This window comes from Bos mutus, chromosome 13, assembly GCF_027580195.1.
Source record: "Bos mutus isolate GX-2022 chromosome 13, NWIPB_WYAK_1.1, whole genome shotgun sequence".
NCBI classification, from domain to species: domain Eukaryota; kingdom Metazoa; phylum Chordata; class Mammalia; order Artiodactyla; family Bovidae; genus Bos; species Bos mutus.
The window spans coordinates 10794073-10804998 of NC_091629.1; positions in this window are offsets into that span (position 1 = coordinate 10794073).

A 10926-nucleotide genomic window follows, 5' to 3' on the forward strand; every position below is an offset into this window, starting at 1 on the left:
GGGGGAGGGAGGAGGGAGGAGGGTTCAGGATGGGGAACACATGTATACCTGTGGCGGATTCATTTTGATATATGGCAAAACCAATACAATATTGTAAAGTTAAAAAATAAAATAAAATTTAAAATAAATAAAAATAAAAGAGAAAAAAAAACAAGAATTCTGATTAATATGCCACCACCACCATGCCTACAAGGTATACACATGAACAAAAAGGTTCCCAGAAATACTGACATGTGAATTTCTCCTTGTTTACTTCTATGCTTTGGTTCTATTTATGACACATGACTTGGGAGTTTATAAAAATAGGGGATCGTATCAGAGAAAGAGCCTGGACTTAACATCCCATCCCTGTCACTTACCAGCCACCTCACAGGTCTTCTAGCTTCTGTAAGCCCAAATTTCCTCATTTTTAATTAGAGAGTCTGGTAATATCTTAACTAATAAGGCTGTAGGGACTAAATGAGGTAAATCACAGGGAGGAATTTTAGAATGTATGAGGCATTTTGTGTGTGTGCAAATGTCCAGTATTATCATCATAATACTGGTTTAACCTGACTTGAAAGGATTACCTAATATCTGTCATGAGACATCAAAAAGCATAGTTCTATAACAATCAGATAGATCATGGTTAATAAAGCCATATGATTCATGTCAATGTATGGCAAAAACCACCACAATATTGTAAAGCAATTAGCCTCCAATTAAAATAAATAAAATTATTAAAAAAAAAACAATCAGCTATTAGTCTACATTTGCAAATTTTACTATTATTCTAGGATAGATACTTATTTTTTTATTGGATTTGTGTGAATGATCAGACTCCTAAAAAACACCTTGGATGTGTCATCTGGTGACCACACAGGTGAAGATGAATCCTGAACCCCATCTGTGCAGGTGCTGGGTGACAATCTGTCTCTGCCAAGAGGAATGCCGCAGGCTCTGCAAACCTGTAAGAACTATGTGAAGAGGGCTCTCATAAGATCACTCAGAATTCCTTGTCACTGACAGAGTGATTCTTACCCTCAACCCCTGGGAAGCATAATGAATTTATTCATTAAAGCTCAGCACCAGTGGTGATGCTCTGTGTGCTGGACAGGTCTTCCCCAGTCCTGAATGTCATGGCTTTTCATCTCCTATTAGAGCAGTTATCACCCTGAACTGCAATCACAATGGAGTCACAGTCCCTGCTCTAGAACATGTAGAACTCAGGAACAAGGGCAAACTTTTACTGAGCTTTGTGATCCAAAATTGTGGCATAGCACCTGACCTGTGCAAGTTGATTAATAAATAGTAAAGAAAGGGAAGAAGGGAGGGAGCAGAGGAGAAAGAAAGGGAGTAGGCACAGACAAGGGAAGGTGGCCCAGATCTAGAAATCCAAGTGCTCTGTTCAGTCACTATGTCCAACTCTTTGCAACTCCTTGGACTGTAGCCCACCAGGGTTCTCTGTCCATGGCGTTTTTCAGGCCAGAATACTGGAGTGGGTTGCCATTCCCTCCTCCAGGGGATCTTCCAGATGCAGGGATCGAACTTGCATCTCCTGCATTGCAGGCAGATTCATCCCACTGAGCCACCTGGGAAGCCTAGATGCAGAAGAGGAACCTCCTATTTGGGCACTGAACTTGGTTCCAACTGGCTGAAGAAACAGGCAGAGCTGGGAAATCGAGCTACGAAACACAGATCCAGATCTGATTTGGAAAGAAATTGCTATTCATAGTGCTTATTTTAGTCCATCTGGGCTGTTATAACAAAAAATGCCATTGACTTGGGTTGCTTATAAACAGCAAAAATTTATTTCTCATAGTTCTGGAGGCTGAAAAATCCAAAATCAAGGTACGAACAGACTCAGTGTCTGAAGAAAGGCTGCGTCTTTGTTCACAGATGGCCATCTTTCCACTGTAGTCTCACATGCAGTGGGGGATAAAGGAGCTCTCTGGAGTCTCTTCCATAAGGGCACCAAACTCACTTATGAGGGCTTCACATTCATGACCTAATCACCTCCCAAAGGCTCCACTTCCTAACATCATCACATTGGAGATTAGGTTTAAACATGAACTTTGGGAGAATAAAAACATTCAGTCCATCCCAGCACTGCTATATATTAACTCACTCAACATGAACTCAACAAGTATTCACTGAACCTCATATCAGTTGCTATTACAAACTCCTGCTCTGTCCCTTTTCTTTCCTTCAGTATTGGATTAAAAATTATCATCTCTGGTCTCTTGTCCTCTATCCTGTTAAAAAGTATTTTATAACGATTCTACAAGTAACAATGGTGAATTATTCTAGGAATGTCATTCTCTGGAATGTCCTCCCCAAATATTTACATATTTAATCCTTTGTTCATTCAACAAATACTTAACTGAGCAGCTACTATGAGTCAAGTATAGTTCCAGGGGTGAGAACAACACAGCAAAGAAAGCAGTAACTGACCTCTGCCTTGTGGAGCTTACATTACAGTGGAAGAGAAAGAAAAGACATGAGATTTATATAATTTGAATAAATGGTGCATGAGCGGTAAGTGCTAAGAGAGAAATAAAGCAGGAAGTGAGGTGAGGAGGGTCAGGAATGCTGCCCTTTTAAAGAGAGCAATCAGGGACAGCCTCGGTGAGAAGGTGACACTGAAGTAAGATCAGAAGGAGGTGAAGGCTGTATGTGAGCAACAACATGCTGGGCTTCTGCTTCATGCTGGACTTCAGGCTCTTTCTGGCCAATGCATTAGCCCACTGAAGTGAGCAAAACAGAGGCAGCAGACCAGCAAGAAGGTAGGAAATTTTGGTCCTCTCTCCCCATACATGCACGTTCATGTCCTTCTCTTTGTGACCCCATGGATTGTAGCCCACCAGGCTCCTCTGTCCATGGGATCTTCCAGGCAAGAATACTGGAATGGGTTGTCATTTCCTCCTCCAGGGGATCCTCCCAACCCAGGGGCTGAACCCACATCTCCTGCTTGGCAGGCAGATTCTTTACCGCTGAGCCACCTGGGAACCCCCCTCCCTCCCCAGTTGTCCACTGTTAGAGAAATGTTCCAGGACCACAAAAGTCAGGGAGACTTCCTGGGCCCAGCCTGAGAAGCTGGCCTCCTTGGGAGACCTAGCCAGGTGAAATGCATCTCTTGTCAGAAATGGCAGGAAGGACCCAGGAAGAGGGAGTACAGAGTCCAGACACGGCTGAGTTCAGCGAAAGGACGCGCAGTGCCTGGGAGGCAATGCAGTTTGTTTCCCGTATGCTGATCCCTTCAAGACTAAATAAACACATGTTGAAAATGCACTCTTAAACTCAAACGATCCATGTTGTTGTGCGGCAGAAACTAACACGACATTGTGAAGCAACTACCCTCCAATTTTTTTAATGAACTAATTATATTAAATTTTTAAAAATCAAATTCAAGAAATATACCCAATGGGCAATGTAAATTGCCATATTTTTCTTCAGAAGTATCTTTAAAATGTATTTCAAATACTGAATGCTACTACAATTGACATGCTACATACACATGTAAATGAATATGTACACACACATAAACACACACACATTTCTCTTCCTGTATTACAGATCAGAACCCTAAATCAAGAACCAAAAGACCTAAATTTAAACCCTAATTCTGTCCTGTGATCTTTTATAATTTGTTCAGTTTCTCTAACACTCTTCATCGTCTGCTATAAAATGGAAAAAGGAAAGGGAAAAAAAAAGTAACGTGCTACATGGTGTTTGGAGGGTTAACATAAATAACGTGGAAACATCAAGCAGGGACATGCCCTTACTAGGTCCTTAGCAAATATTAGTTTACTCCTTCTTAATAAATTTTAAAAATGACCTTTATTGCTTATGTATGATTGTTTCTGCCAACATGTACGTGCTCAGTGATATTCTGTGTTTGGAGTCATCAGTAAGCAACACTCAAAAGTTCAGACACGGAGAGCCTGGAAACCAGGGCGGTTTGGCAAAGCTTAAGAAAAAGGCTCACAATGACTGAAAAGGAAAACTTAAAAATCAAAACAGTGAACGGAGCTATCAACTGAATTATTTGCTAATTCTGAGATATAAGTTCTCTCCCCCAATGCCATAATTATTAATCTTATAATAAACATAAATAAATGAAGAAAATGAAAATGACTAATGAAAAAGGTCATTCTGAGGCAGAAAGTCATCTCTGATGGAAAAAAAGCCAAGTGAACCAGAGACTGGTAAAATGCTAAATGATGAACCAAGAGGAGATTAAGTGAGATCTTAAGATGGGCATGTCCTACAGTTCAACAGGTCTACCCACAAGTATGTTTCTCTCTAAAGGAACCCTTGCCCATGAGCAGCTAGGAATATAGACCAACATGTTCAATATAACATTTGTATTATCCAAAAAAAAATGCAAACAACCTAAATATCCATCCACAGGAGATGAATAAATTATCGTATATTCATAAAATATAATATTATCCAGGAGTGAAAATAAATGAACTACAGATACATGGATCCATATGGCTGAATCTCAGAAACATTTTGGTGAAGGAGAAAACAAGCCAGGAATACACACATATGGTGGTAAGTAAATGGGGGAAGAGATTCAGTAAGCATAACATCCAGAAGAGCTGTGAGGAGACATGATCATGGAAGGATGCCCTGGGAGCTTCAATGTTCACGTGACGTTCAAGTTCTTCATTTGGAAGGTAGATCCATGTGCAATCCTTTTATTATCAAGATGTAAAACTTACACGGTGCTCCATATATTCTTTTGTACTGATCAAACATTTTACAATAAAAGCATTTTCAAAGAACGCAGGGACAGAGTTTTAAAACCTCGGATGAATAGGGGAAGCTGAATTTACCAGAGGATAAAGAAAAGTCACGAGCAAGAAAACAGAAAAAGAATCTCAGAGCCAGGAATCAGCTGATACTTTCAGTTAGCTTACAGACAAGGTTTGGGTTTTCCATTAAGTGGCCAGTGACCTAGTCAGCGGCCACTGTAGGCAGAAAGTTAGTCTTTCTAAGTTTCTTTGTCTTAATGAAGCTGTTTTACTATGTTGGCAAATACTGAAATGAAGCAAAAAGGCAGGAAAAGAGAACTTGAGAGAGGATTAAAAGGTTTCCAAAAGTGGATTAATGAGCAGTGGTAGCAGTACAAGAGGATTCTTGCTGAATCACAACAGACCAGAGGGCTAAGAATCCAGGGGCAGAAGAGGAAGCAAAAGGAGAATATTATTTAGCATTAAAGCAGCTTACTTGTCCAAAAAGGTTTAACAGAAGACTAAAATCTACAGGCACATTTATGACTGATTCATATTATTCTGCTCTTTATCTCACACATTTTAAAGTCTCCATCTGATACAATAAAATCAATGACCAGTTTTATGATCTTTCATGCCACGATGGATACTTTACTTTTCTTCCAGGTGAGACTGGGGAGAGTCATGTCATTTTCCAACTACATGCAAAATTCTTAGTTTGATCTGCAAAATTCACTCAATTATGTACCATCTTGTATAGTTCAGTAGATTTCAAAGTACTGGAGAATGTGTACCATATGCTTCTTTCTATCTCATCACATTCTGCTTGGTGCTAAGCATATATTAAAAGCTTAATAACTATTTCATGATTGATTACTATCCAGTTTTGTATTTTTAATGCCTAAAATGCAGAAAATTGGCTAATCTCGCAATGCTAGTTGGGAATAAAACAACTACAAAGGAAAATCTGATTAAGGCCTTTTTTTTATGGTGAAGTTAATTTTAACAAATGTTAAGTCAAATAAGCTCAAAAGTGAATTTGCTTTCTTATAAATTAATCTCATAATTTGTAAATTTATGGTTAATTAAATAGAATTAAAATTTTAATTACCTTTTTAAACATAATTAAAAGGCATTAAAAATAATTTTCATAGATCTCTAAGCCTTCAATTAGCTTTCCACTCTATGTGCAGAGGTACTTACTAAATAATTACAGATTTGTCAGTATTCTAAGTATATTCACAATCCAACTTCATCAGTTTTGTAGTTCCTCTACCTTAAAATCACTAAAGTCTAAAGTTTATTCTAAACAAATACTCTGAATACATAATAAAAAGCACATCTTAATTAATTTATCAGTAAGCTAAAAAAATTAAAAATCACCCCTAAGACATTAACGTGTAGCTTAGAGGTTAATAGCCCAGGTTAGAATTTTTACAAACTCCACTTCTTAATAGCTGTGTGACCTTAAACAGGTTACTTAACCTCTGTAAGCCTCAGTTTCCCCAAGTGCAAAAATAAGCATAATTGTGGTATAATACTGACAACACATTTGTGAGAATTAGCTAAGATGATGATAATAATGCCTGCCATGTACTAACTCTCTATTACATCCAGGCACCGCACCAAGTGTTTATACATCACATGAGCAAAGCCAGGGTGGGAAGGCTGGCAGGCCATGTGTAAGGAGAGCGCAGCACTCAATTCCCGTAAGTTCGTGTTAACTCACGGCACCTGAGTATCTAGAGAACGCTTCCTACTGCACGGGCCCAGCACCATGTCACCTGTACCTGAGGGCTGCTTCAGTCTTTTGAAGATCAAAATAGAATGTGAATAAATAAATAGAAATGAAAATATGCTTTATCTATCTATATCATCTTCAGACAAATCCTAGCAGGGACACAATTTAGTGCTCATTTTTATTGCTGAAGGAAGGGAGTTTGAGGAGGTGAAAGAGCTAACAGGAGGCAGAAGTCTCTCTCTGGCATCTCCCGACATTGTCTTTCAATTCATCAGACAATGAAAAAAATGCCAAAATGAAAAAATCCAACTGAAGACGTATATTAATACAAACAATGTCCTATAAACAAGCAAAGAGGAAAGTGGAAGTCATTGAATATTTCTTAGGGTGCCAGAATATCTGCATAAATTAAAATTTTAGCCAATTCATTATCTGTAATGGAACCTGTGGTGCCATAAAAGGGACAAAAATTATCACCCCAAGTAAAGTTTTTTACAGTTCCTGTTTTTCACCCAAAGTGTGTTTTCGGGTATTTCTTTTGAAGGGAACAATTATTTGAATTTTCTATTACTGAGGACCAGGCCAGGGAGAAGGCTGTTGGTACAGGCGGACCTTGGGGATACTGTGGGTCCATTCCAGACCACTGCTATAAAGCAAATACCACCATAAAGCGAGTCCCATGAATATAGAAGTCACGTTTACACTACACTGTAGTCTATTAAACATGTAATAGCAGTATGTCTAAAAAAACAATATTCATACTTTAATCTAAAATAGTGTGTGTTAGTTGTTCAGTCATGCCTGATTCTTTGTGACTCCATGGACTGCAGCCCACCAGGCTCTGTCTATGGGATTTTCCAGGCAAGGATCCTGGAGTGGGTTGCCATTTTCTTCTCCAGGAGATCTTCCCAACCCAGGGATAGAACCCTGGTCTCCTACACTGCAGGCAGATTCTTTACCAACTGAGCAATACTTTATTGCTAAAAAAATTGCTAACCCATCCTCTGAGCCTTCAGTGAGTTATAATAGTAACATCAAAGATTACTAATTACATATCATCATAACAAATACAATAATGGAAATGTTTGATATATTGTGAGAGTTACCAAAGTGTGACATGGAGACATGAAGCTGAGCAAATGCTCTCAGAAAATAAATGGTGTCAACACACTTGCTTGACATGGGGTTGCCACAAACCTTCAATTTGTAAAAAATTCAGTATCTGCAAAATGCAGTAGAAAAAAAAAAGCACAATAAAAAGAGGTATGCCTGTAGTGATGGGACTATTGGTTCAAACCAAAAAATCATATCTACATTGACAGAGAAAACTGGTGTGCAAAATATATACACAAAATGCATGTTTCAGCAAGAATCTCACAATAGAGAAATGTAACTAATCTACCAAACTCTGCCTATGAGTTATGGATTACTCTGGGGAGTTCATTAAGTATTTGGTGATGATGATTAACTTTTCCAGGAAACTAAAGTACCATCCAATTAACTATTCAGGTACTAAAGAAGCAAAAAACAATTAATATTCTAATACCTGATTTAGTCCTGAAGAGTAATTGACTCACAGAGTCTAATTCTTGCTGATTTATGTTTCCCTGTTACGTTTTAAATAACATATAATCATTCAGACAATTCATGAATTTTGATTTCTGGACACGTGTTCTCTTAACTGTTAATCCTTTAGAGAGAGCCAGTCTCATCCCATTACATGATTATGATTTTTTTAAATATAAACAGTCTAATTCACACACAGAGTAGAATTTTATTCAAATTATTTTGAACCAGACGATATCATGAAAGGTTAAATTAAGGAAAGAATAATAAGTTACAATAGGGAACATTCCTGTGTGCATATTCTGATTTATAAAATATTAGAAGCTGGGGCAATTTCCAGTTAGGATAAAGGTAATTAGCAAATTGGTCATTCAGAAAAGAAAGCTACCTTCAAATTACAGTAAAGAAATGAAATAAGGATAAAAACAGGAACCAAGAAAATGGAAACAAAGACAGCTGAAACTAACACAAAACAGTTATGAAAGTGAAAATAACCTGTTCTTAATCTCAGAGTCACAGCTGATGAAAGTGACAGATGATTCCCCACCCCCCGCCACTTTCTTACATGTTCCTGCTTCCTAACAGATTGATAATGTCATTAAAATTGGCCTTAACAACCCTCCCACACCTGCAATGGCATTATCCACCAGGCAACACTAACTGTTTTTCTAAAAGAAAACACGCTTCTTCCACTTCTACAAAACTGGGGAGAAAAGGAAAATAAAAACTATAACACAGCAAAAACAAAGGAAAAAAGAATGCAAAAGAAGAATAAATCTAAATACATTATATACTTACTATGCACACAAATGACACTGGGAATAACTTCAAAGATAGACAGTTTTTGCAACCCAGAAAAACCCATGGATCTCAGCAAGGCTTTTTCTTTGTGTGTGGTATGGTAGAGGTTTACTGGGGTGGGGGGGACACCAATTATTTCTGCAAATGTCAGTTGCCCGGTAACTACATTTCCGTATGAAAACAAACTGTTTTATTTCATAGGTGAGGTTCAGGACACTCAGGCCAATATACAAGTCCTGACCATCACTGGTTGAATCCCTACCTCCACTCATCTCCATCAGCAGTCTTAATAAATAATAATAATAATAAGATTAAATCCTTAATACAGAATTTTATTTAAAACATAAATTTCCTAGAAATGTTTGCAGGTTATTAACATACTGATAATACAACTAGAAATGTAGTCCTAATTCAGGTCTTCCACAGGGAAGAAGCTGTGAGAAATAAACACCCGAGTGGTGCTGAAGAACTAAGTGAAGAATTATGGATTCTTACGCTTCTTAGTTAAGAGTGAGAGCTTCACACTGATTACAGGCATCAGTTTTGAGAAATGCTGGCTTGCTGCCTCCCTGCTATGGAATAGCAGCTATGATTTATTAAAGAGCTATTGTATAAGGTATCAGACATTATATTAGGCATCTGACAGACCATCCTGCTTCATCTTCAAAATCACTCTGCAAAGAGATATCTTTTTACCATTTTGTACGGATAAGAGACGTAGTGGACATTATTGTTTGGGTCCACCCACAACCTCCTTCTTCTGGGTAATGGTCCCAAGCCTCATCCACCCATGCAGTTCTTCTCAAGAACTGTCATTTCCCTCTAGGACACACTTCCTTAACCAACCGAGGATCGTCCCGAAGGCAGCCAATCATCTGGCCCAAGCTAGTCCAAGTCCATATGTTTCAGAGGTTTGCAGTCTTGGGACCCAAAGTGTAGAATGAGTCTCTCCCTCTGGCAAGTAAAACTCTAAGGTACAAAGCCTTGGAACTATCAACAGCCAGGTTTGCCACCACCAGAACCCAGAGGGGCAATTACACCCCATCTGCCAAAAGAGAATCCCGGCCTGGTGGCATTTGAGTCCTGATCCACACTGTTCCTAATGTTCAAACAGGCACATTCTTGCCCATGGATCTGTATACTCTAATATCCTCAAAAGAAATCATCATTTTGTTCAAGTGAATGAGAGTTGCATTTTCCATTTCGTGAAGCCCAGAATCCAACCTAATACAAGAAACTAATTTAGAGATGAAGACACAAACCACATATATATACTATCATGTGTAAAACAGATAGCTAGTGGGAAGCTGCTATATAACACAGGGACCCCAGCCTGGAGCTTTGTGATGACCTAGAAGAGTGGGATGGGAGAGGGGAGAGGGGCTCAGGAGGGGGATATATGAAAGTGAAAGTGAAGTCGCTCAGTCATGTCTGACTCTTTGCGACCGCATGGACTGTAGCCCACCAGGCTCCTCCGTCCATGGGATTCTCCAGGCAAGAATACTGGAGTGGGTTGCCATTTCCTTCTCCAGGGGATCTTCCCAACCCAGGGATCAAACCCAGGTCTCCTGCATTGCAGGCAGATGCTTTAACCTCTGAGCCACCAGGGAAGCATATATATATATTTTCTGCCATACAGTGATGTGAATCAGTCAATTCTGATTCACATCACAGTATGGCAGAAACCAATGCAACATTGTAAAACAATTCTCCCCCAATTATAAAAAAAGACAAAAGCCTAACATCACATTCTGGTGAGCTGCAGTCAGGATCCAAACCCACATCTGCTGCCTCGGAAGCCTTTGCTCTTCTTTTCCTATCATACCACAAGATAGTAATTTGAATACTTTGAAAACTTTAAAGATCTTCACTTCAGCTCAGTTCAGTTGCTCAGTCGTGTCTGACTCTTTGCGACCCCGTGAATTGCAGCACGCCAGGCCTCCCTGTCCATCACCAATTCCCAGAGTTCACACAAACTCACATGCATCGTGTCAGTGATGCCATCCAGCCATCTCATCCTCTGTGGTCCCCTTCTCCTCCTGCCCCCAATCCCTCCCAGCATCAGAGTCTTTTCCAATGAGTCAACTCTTCACATGT